Raw genomic sequence first — 10,687 nt, 5'->3', positions numbered from 1 at the left:
CTACAGTCTTGATTTTTGCAGGATATGTTGGTTTAATAAAGTACACTATAATCGTGTAAAACAAAAATTTTGATAAATATTACGGGTGTCCTCCTCAGCAAATGTTATAATATGGCTTTAATAGCTTAAAATTAAAGAAGACTTGCATATAAATAATATAAAGTGTAATTCAAACGTTTGTAATGAAAGAAATTGCTAAAAGTCTGTTGCGGGGTACTCCAATTTATATTTAGGTAGGGATGTGCCGCTAAGAATTTGATGAAAGTGGACACATCAGTATACAAATATCCCAAGAAATTTGAACCCATCTCAATGATACAAAGTCAAAAAGTTTTTCAAATTTTTCCAAAATATTTCGACAAATTAATAAAGACAATTTTGGCTATTTTTGAAAAGAAGGGTGAACAAAATATTAAATGCATTTCGCAAACGTAGGAAAACTTCTCACCAAGTGTTTGTGAGTTATTTGAAGGTTGAGATGTCGTAGCAGTATGCGAAGGTTGACTGGGTGTAGGGGTGCCTGTCGTTTTGGTAGTTGATGTTCTTATACTTTCTGTCGAAGGCTGAATAATGCTGGCACCTGTAAAGGAAACATCTATTGATTCATCCGTTTTAACTTTAATAACAAACTGATCACAGAAACCAAACGTATTTTATTATGTTTCTGGTTAATTTACCGGAACTCCTATTTATCCTGAAAGATATAAAGTAGAATTTTAAAAGGCAGAATTTGTCGTCTCAATTTTATACTGTTTCTGAATCGTTATGACCAAGAGGAATACTTTTACGTAGATTTTGACCAAATCTAGGCAATTTTTGACATTTGAACCAAGTTTTGACCTTTTAAACAATCTTATCGTTTTCTACCACCTTTTCTGATCTAGAGACTTCGATAAGAAGTTGATTTCCGAAGGTGTACGATACTCCTTCTTCCAACTAAACTAACAACACACAATCATGAAGCTATGATGCAGATACTCCATAAATGAGCTGCCTTGTTCATTTGATAATTGAATACATGAATACAAATCCCACCCAAGTAGCTCCAAGTCCATGGGAAGTGATTTTGAGAGAAAAACCTGTGTATTATTTTAATTCCTGAAGTTAGATTTACCTGGTCAATATGGTAAGTTTTACGTGCAAATGAGTGGATTAAACTGTACAACTCTGTCAGATATTTTGGACATACATGCCCCGTTACTTCAGCGTTCTGTAATACTCAGACCTCATGCTCCATGGTACACGGACACTCTCCGTGCTGCTAAACAAGAGAAACGTCGTCTTGAACGAAAGTGGTTGAAATCGAAACTGGTTGTTGATAAAGAACAGTTTAAGCAACAATGTGTTCAGTACAAAGACCTTCTGAATAAAGCGAAGAATGAATTTCATCGTTCTCAGATAACTGACTCAGAGCCTAAAGATCTGTTCAGAGTCGTCGACAAGCTATCTAGTCCTAAGCCCGAAGAAACCTTGCCGTCATATGATTGTCCGAAGGCACTTGCTGACAGCTTCGCACAGTTCTTCGTTGACAAGGTGCAAAAACTTCGTGATAGCTTAGACAATAATGTTGACCTGCCAATTTCGACTGAAATCCCGGAATATGCTCTCATTCATTCTCAGAGTTTTTGACTGTTTCAGAGGAAGATGTGCTAAAGATCATAATGTCTGCTTCAATTACATCATGTCGCCTAGATCCCCTTCCAGCTTCGCTCTTAAAGTTGTGCTTACATGACCTGCTGTCGACCATTACTACCATCGTAAATGAATCTCTTTCCACTGGCGTCGTACCCTCGTCCTTCAAGCATGCTTGCATCCGTCCGCTGCTAAAGAAACCTGGCCTGGACAGAGACGTGTACGCCAACTATCGTCCTATCTCCAATTTGCCATATTTAGGCAAAGTTATTGAGAGAGTTGCCGTTCTGCAGCTTCAATCTTATCTTACCGACAACCACTTACATTCCCGCATTCAATCCGCTTACAGACGTCATCATAGTACGGAAACCGCCTTATTACGTGTCCAGAATGACATCTTAAGCGCCCTTGATCAGCGCCAAGAGGCTTTTCTAGTCCTCTTGGATTTCTCGGCGGCATTTGATACAATTGATCATGGTCTCCTGTTTCGCCGCCTTGCCACACGCTATGGAATACAAGATACTGCCTTAAGCTGGATCCAGTCGTACATGAGTGGACGTACTCAGTCTGTTAGCATCAAAAGTGTTCTCTCTGATGCACTGCCATTAACCTACGGTGTCCCCCAGGGATCGGTTGCTGGGCCGCTGTTATTTACACTCTATAGTGCGCCCCTTCATGACCTCATACAATCGCATGGTGTCAGTAGCATAGTATACGCAGATGACACTCAGCTATACTTGACATTCAATCCTGAAGATCGAGAGTCCGCAATAAAGAAGATTGAAACCTGCATTGCTGATATACGATTTTGGTGTCCAACCAATAAGTTGGTTGTCAATGATAAGAAGACTGAGTTTATCCATTTCTCCTCGCAGTTCAGCAAGTCACCTGCAGTGCATTCCCAATTATCCATCGGTGAAACCGTGATTCAATCTTCGCCACGAGCTCGTAATCTCGGAGCTGTTATGGATTCTTAACTTCGTATGACAAATCACGTGGATAATCTTTGTAGATCTGCTATGTGTGCCATCAGAAAAATAGGTCAGATACGACAATATCTGGATAACAACACGACTTGCAGACTAGTACATGCTTTCGTGACATCGCGGCTGGACTCCGTCAATTCCCTTTTGTATGGCTTATCTCAATCTGAAATCGCGAAGATCCAACGTGTTCAAAACACCGCTGCTCGTCTTGTTTTGTGTGCATCTCGCCGTGAGCACATTACACCTTTGCTCTGTCAACTGCATTGGTTACCTGTTGAATACAGATCTATGTTTAAGATCCTGTTGCTCACATACAAAGCCATGAATGAAATGGCGCCTGCGTTTATTTGTGATCTTGTAAGTCTGTATGTTCCTACAAGACCGTTACGATCGTCATGTGCAACACGTCTCCAACTCGCTCGCTCAAACACGAAGTTCTACGGTGATAGATCCTTTGTAGTCGCTGCAGCAACTCTGTGGAATCGCCTGCCCGCAGATGGCCGTCAAGCTACATCTCTGCCAATGTTCAAGTCAAGATTAAAGACACATCTTTTTCGCCAATGTTTTCATGTTTGATATGTTTTTGCTTTTCGCGAATTTATAAATGGAGCTCTTTTATGCATTATTTAGTGTATCACACCAGGGTGAAGTGCTAGTAACCTCTCCCCTGGTGGTTTTTGTCTATGATTTCGTCATCTACTATGTTTGCTCACAGTTTTGCGTGGATTAACCATCACCACAATACTTGGGTGACGTGCTAGTAACCTCTCCCCTTGTGTCACTTATCGCTTCATTTTGCATACAGTATATCATTCCATCTGCTTCTGATTAATTTTCGCAATATTATTCTGATTTAACTAGAGTGAAGTGCTAGTAACCTCTCCTCTAGTTAATAACGTCAATGTTCTGCATCAAGTTAGCATTGCCATCATTTTCTGTGCTTCGTGTAACTTCGTGTTACTCGCGAATTTGTTCATTTGGATTTTGTATACTCATTGTCTGAACTATTACATCGTATTTTGATATTATTGTATTATGAATTAGTATGCAAATTTTGTTATTAATTATGTTTAAAAAAAGTGTGCAATATGTTTCGCATAATATTTTGTCTACACCTCGTATAACTCAAGTTTCTTCTTGGTTGCTCTCGTGACGTGTCTTGCTCTTTTCATTTGAGCATTATACCTGGTGTAGATATGTTTGCTTCGACACTTTGCTATATTGTTTGCTGATATTTTGATATTATTGTATTATTAATTGTTATGAAATTTTTGTTATCAATTATGTTTAAAAAATGTGCAATATGTTTCGCATAATTTTTTTTTTTACAAATCGTATAAGTTATTTTTCTTGGTTGCTCTCGTGATGTGTCTTGCTCTTTTCATTTGAGCTTTATACCTGGTGTTAATATATTTGCTTCGCCACTTTGGTATTGTTTGTTGATATTTTGATATTATTGTATTATTAATAATTGTGCAATTTTGGTTATTAATTATGTTTAAAAAAAGTGTGTAATATGTTTCGCATAATATTTTGCCTACACCTCGTATAACTCGAGTTATTTTCTTGGTTGTTCTCGTGATTGCTCTGTTCATTTGAGTATTATACCTGGTGTAAATATGTTTGCTTCGCCACTTTTGGTATTGTTTGCGTTAAAAGTATCCATTTGTTTGGAATTTTTCATATTCAATTTGATTTTGTGTTTTGCCATTTTTGATATTGCATTGAATTGATCATGTGTTTAATTGCCTCGCTGTATACTTCATTTTCATTTTTGTTGTTTTCTACTCACGTGTTATCAATGTAGTGTACAGCATGGCGTTTTAGAACTTTGTGTTTTATGATTCTAATTTCATCTCTGATATTTGTTTTGCAGTATATTGGCGTTGTTTACAAAATTGTTGTTTGGTTAAACTTATTTTGCTTTATTGCTTATGCCGTCACTTTGAACATTTCACTTAGTTGTTTCTCTGCTCATTTTGCATGCATTTTTCCGTGCAATCCCTTTTGTGCAATGTTCATCGTGTGCCTATTTCATTTGTTTCTTATTTCTTAATGATGTATATTTATAATTCAATGGGTATTTTGTTTTTACGTACACATGTTTTAATTGTAAAGCGCCTTGTGGTCTTTGATGTAATGCGCTATATAAGAATAAATTATTATTATATATTAATATTATAAAGTATGACGATTAGCATTTCATGGACTTTGTAGGGTTCATTTTAAATTTTGGACTTGGGTGGTTTTTTGAATCATATACAAAGACAACAACGTTGGAATGAGATTACCACTAGTAAGATAATACAAAATAAAGCACACATGTATGTATAATGTTGATAAGCATTCTGCCATGTAATATAAACCACACACGTTCCTTTATTAACTCCAGCAATGAATGTGTTACAAGTGGACTTTTATACATACTGCATTTCAATCAATGTGTTACAAGACTCAACTCACGGAATTGGGTAGTTCTTTCATACATGCTATTTCTCACATGCCCAATAGACACAGATGATGAATTTGAGTTGTTCTTTCATACATATGACAGGCCTATGTATAGCAACAATTTCCCATGCTTAACTCAATTTGGCCACAGTATGGACTTGGGTGGGTTTTGTATTCATATATTCAATTATTTTACTAAACGTTCTGATATACATGACAACAAGACAAGATATGTAAATGACCTAAATTTAACCAAAAATAAGAAAGTCTTTTTTCCGATCATGCCATACGTACAAGAGGTCCCATTCTTGGTTTCTTTAGATAAAAATCTGAAAGCTTCAAAATCTGTCAAACATTTCCGCAATCAATTAAAAAACAACTCATCTCTAAATATAATTAATCTTTCCGCGAGCACGTCACCTTCCCTTGTCTTTTCATTTGGAAGTTGCTTTGTTTTGCTAATTTCATTTGATTTTAGGGAAAGGCTAACTTTCAGGCCTTTTTGGTCTTCCAGCCTTTTCCTCCATACGTATCGTGTTTGTATATATTTTAGTGTGATGTAATATTTGAGATTTTTATTTAAAAAAATTAATATTATGAATGATATGACAACAATGAGGTTAAAAGCTCGGCATTTATCCACCATCTGATTTCCTGTGCCTTAAAGCAATTTTGAAAGTGTCGATTTATTTTTAAAATTACAAACCGTGTATCACAATATTGTCAATTCCAATGCCTTCGTTCGGTTTATCTACAATTTGGGAACCTGATACGGCCACTATTTGTATCTTAATAAAAAGAGAAGAGAAAATCAATTAACGATAATTATATTCCAGAAATAATTATCTACTTATTCCACAACTCCACAAAACAGTTGAACATTTCCCATCGTTCATTAATATGGGTAGTACAGGGAATAAATAATGTTTGTGCCATCTTCAGAGCAACTAAATAAACAAGAAGATTCGAGCCAGGTATACCAACTTGGTGTGGGGAACAAAGACAAAGACAAGATAAAAGCTAATGCAGTATGTAAACCAGAATGGTGTACATGCACTGTTACGTCTGCATTAGAAAAAATCCAAAACCACAGGGATGGTAGACAAAGTTAACAAAAATACATCCGACGTTTCGAGCAGATAAACCGCTCTTCTTCAGGGACAGACAACAAAATATAAAAGCAAACAACGAAAACTACATACTGTAACTGTAGTTTAAAAAAAAATTTAATACAAAAATAAAATTCAAGTCCAAAACTGAAGGCAAGTTCAAATAGAACTCAGTAGCAAACAAAGCTCAGAGCAAAATAAGCACGTCTTACCTCTATGAAAGACGGTTCACTACCGTCTTTCTGTTTTTATATAATCGTTTTTTAAGACGGTTCACTAGCCGTATTTCTCTTTTTAATCTTTCTGTTTTTATATATTCTAGGTATCCTCTTGTATCACCCTTTGATCCTTGGTGTGTTTTGTACCTTGTCCGTTGGAGGCACCATTACCTACTTTTTAAATAAACAAGATGTTCCACCTATATAAACTTGTGGGAACTGTCAATAGGACAGACAGGGCTGTCAAAAGACATCCCAGTCCTTGTATATAAAGTGCAACATCTTGTTTATTTAGTTGCTCTGAAGATGGCACTCGCTAGAGTTCCGAAAGCTCAGCGCTCGGAAAAGGACTTCTCTAGGGAAAGATTAAATCTTACTCATGTTTACCGACCTAGAGTACCAAGTAATTTAAAACCAAAGCTCTAAATTGCCGAGGATTGATAAGAGTATGAAATTTGGTGCATTTTCAAAAGATGTAAACCAACCAAAACGATCACGCAGTTGGAATTCCTGGCATGGCAAGCTCGCTTGGCCACGACGACAACGAACCCCTGTTGAATATCCTAAGTGCCTGGTTTTTTCAATTGCTTTATAAAGCGCATGGATTGTTACCGTGTTACAACACTTTTACAGGTGTATACTTTGATGTACCCTGAGTAATTTAATTTGATTATTTATCTTTGTTTACAATTAAAGGTAAAGGTAAAGGAGACGATCCTGTTTAAACAGTGATTGGAGTGCCCATCTCTCTTTCATTGGCGATTCGGCCTGACTCCTCCATGTAATGTTGCTATAGGGGGTTCGCTACACCTCCTCCACAGCGAGTATGTTACCTTCCAGCATTTAAGAATGCCGGTACCCATTTATACACCTTGGTGGATAGGAGTAATCGAGATAAAGTGCCTTATTCAAGAGCACAACATGATGGCGTCATTGGGGCTCGAACCCGCAACCTTCCGATTATGAGTCGGAATCCGTTCCGCTCGGCCACCGTGCTCCCAATTGTTTACAATTACAATCTATTTCATGAAACATTTTAGGGATTCCTCTTTCAACAAATTGAATCATTTCTACTTTTGGATAGCTGGGAATCCCCCTTTTCAGTGTGTTGCACTATTGGGAAAATCACCTGAAATTGTAAAGTGAAAGTAACATCATGTTGCGGAAAACCCCAGGAGGTGATGTCATGTGAAAGGTTAATGTTATAATTAAGACATGGGAATTTCCAAGATTGCATCATGTGTTGTAAAATAGCAATTAGCTATTAAAATAATGGGATTTCCAAGTGCTTGGTATATAAGAAAATGTAAACATAATTCTTCACAGTTTTAGTGTTGTTCTGGGCTAGCTAATGTGCTTACAGTCCATTTCCTTCAAAGAAAGGAAATTGTGAACCAGAAATATTTTATGTAGTCAATGTACTACTACCTGACAGTAATGTCGGAGAAGATCTAGTTTACATCAAAGTGCGTACCTCTTCCAAGAAAGGGAATTATATTCCTCTGTCGACTTGCTAAAGTCTGGTTTATGAAACAACACATCTGTCAGTATAAATGGAAACAAGGGGATTGTATACGACACGGGCCTGTTTCCAGATGAATTTATGTGAAAGGTGAAAGTAGCACCAGTTTGGAGATAGAGAACGGCGCAAGGAGTTAAGTGTGGAGGAAGCAGCACCATTTCTGAGCGATGATTTTACACGCAAACGATTTTACGCATGAGATTTTAAATGCAAGTGTACAGTGTACTTCACTGAGCAGTGATTCTCGCAGGACACTTCCAGAACATTGCAAGAAGTTGAACTATGATCACCTAAAAGAAGACTGCTGGTTACTGAATGAGTAGTTAAATTGTGATTGTGTGATATTCTTTGTATGTGCATTTGTTGTCATATATAGTACCAATCATATTTTACTTTCAATTAAAGACTTAGATATTGTTAACTTAATTAATCAATGTAAGTTGTTGTTGAAGTTAAATTGGGATAAAGGTGTTTTTGGCCTTGAGTCATTAAATGGCTGGTAACAATACTTTGGTATGATGCGATCGATATTTCCCAGCGATCGTTTCGGGCCATATTCTGTCATTCACCTCTACAAATATGTATGCACCCTTTTTAAATTTGCAATATTTACAAATGCATCAAACTTCATAGTGGGATCAATCTTTGTCAATTTAGAACTTTTGGTAGCAAATGTGGTATCAAATTAGAGATAAAAAATGCTACAAACAACTTTGTTAAATCTTCAAAACATAAGCAGGATTAGATTTCTGACGGGCTACATCATGAGTGTGGACTTTCTTTTTGTGTTGTGCTTATTATGTACACTATATAAATCATGAATTTGCGTAGATCTGGAAATCATGCACGGATCATTACTGATTTTAAATGTCTTACCAAGAAAGGTCCATTTGGTTGATCATTTTCTTCAATAAGTATTTCATGCTGAAGTTTCCAGTCTAATACAATTACACTTATGGATCCCAGCTTCTTAAAAGCCGGTACATTATCTATATCGCAACTTGCAAACATGAAAAGGTTAATGTACCATCCCTCAGGAATATCTGTTTCTGGCTTGTGATAATCAAATGTGATGCTCACTGTATCAGTTGGCATATAACAAGGTGATACCAGTTGAGAAGTAGAGGGTTGTTTCACAAATAAATAGCATTCCGTAAGAAAATTAAAAAAAAAATAAATTATTATTATTATTTAGTGTTAGTATTCTTATTCTTATTCTTATTCTTATTATTATTATTATTCTTATTCTTATTGTTATTGTTATTGTTGTTGTTGTTGTTGTTGTTGTTGTTGTAATAATAATAATAATAATAATAATAATAATAATAATAATAATAATAATAATAATAATAATAATAATAATAATTATTATTATTATTATTATTATTATTATTATTATTATTATTATTATTATTATTATTATTATTATTATTGTTATTGTTGTTATTGTTATTGTTATTGTTATTATTATTATTTGACAATAATTGCAAGCACAGTCAAGTATTATAAGAAGAACCTCTTCAATGACAGGCCGGATGAAAGGAGATACTCAGAAAGAGGCATAACAACTGGTTTCATCATTTTAGCGATCTTCTAGGAAGCTCCTTCCAAGATATAGAAGGAGAGAATGAGATAATTACAGTTCTGGTATGAGAACCCAAGTAGTGTGAGAAACCCTGAACCCGTACCCGTTCTCGTTTGTTTTAATTATTTATTATTCTAAAAGCCGACGAATGTTTGGTCTGGTCTGGTCTATAAACATTAAGCAGCGCAGTGGCCTATTCTACTCATAGTGCTAATACCAAGTCAAGAGACCTAATTTAAGGAGGCAATCCAGTGGTGTTAGCCTATCCCCGATAGTGGCCAAACTTTAGGATATGATACTCAATAAGACCGGACGATGAATGGCTTCAGTGTATGAAGAACAACCGTAAGCCACATATTGACTCTTAGAGAGATCATAGAAAAAATCTGCCAGCAGCGATAACATTCGGCCCTTTAAAGGCAAGATGTTGACAAATCAAGCCAAACAAATTCAAGAAAAGTAGATCTAAAGTGATCTTTACTTTGTTTCTCTTTATTTTTCCATTGGTCGGTAAAGCTAAAGGCAAATCAAGCCAATTGAAATGATGGGGATAGAAAGATGTTCGAATCCTAGCCGGTGTTCTGCAAGGCTCTTATTTGCGCCTTGAGAACGGCTCTTTTTGACACGGAAGAAGCACTTGAATTCCATCTGGAAAGGGGAACATGTAGACGAATTAAGTGGTAAAAAACCTGTACTTTGCTGTTTACATTGCCATTGCCCTCCTGTCAGAATACAACAAACTGAAGAGCTATTATTTCAAAGGGTTGAAACTTCATAGTCGAAAGAGCCAGCTTACAGATGATTGCCACTAACATGACTAAGCCGATGTTTTTCAACCAAGCAACAGGTTAATATCAACAATGACTCAAAGCTCTAGAAGAGATCAAGTACTTCAAATACATTGGTGCATTGATGTCTAGGATAGAGCATGATGTCAAAACACGTACGGTAGCAACATGGAGAGTATAACAACCTCAGCAAGATATGGAAGCCTGCTCTACTCAAGATATTCGTTAGCGCAACAGTAAAGTCATTATGGTTGTGAAGCCTGGACAATGACTCCCAAATTATATTAGGAGCTGGATGACTGTTAGCTGTTAGTGTTAGAAACAATCACACAATATCGTAAGTTAGTGTTCAACATCCATTTTAAACATCAGTAATATAGAGTTGAATCATAGATC

The sequence above is a fragment of the Amphiura filiformis genome, chromosome 12, assembly GCF_039555335.1.
Source record: "Amphiura filiformis chromosome 12, Afil_fr2py, whole genome shotgun sequence".
NCBI classification, from domain to species: Eukaryota; Metazoa; Echinodermata; class Ophiuroidea; order Amphilepidida; family Amphiuridae; genus Amphiura; species Amphiura filiformis.
The sequence above is the reverse complement of the archived record's forward strand: the minus strand, read 5'-3'. Positions refer to the sequence as shown.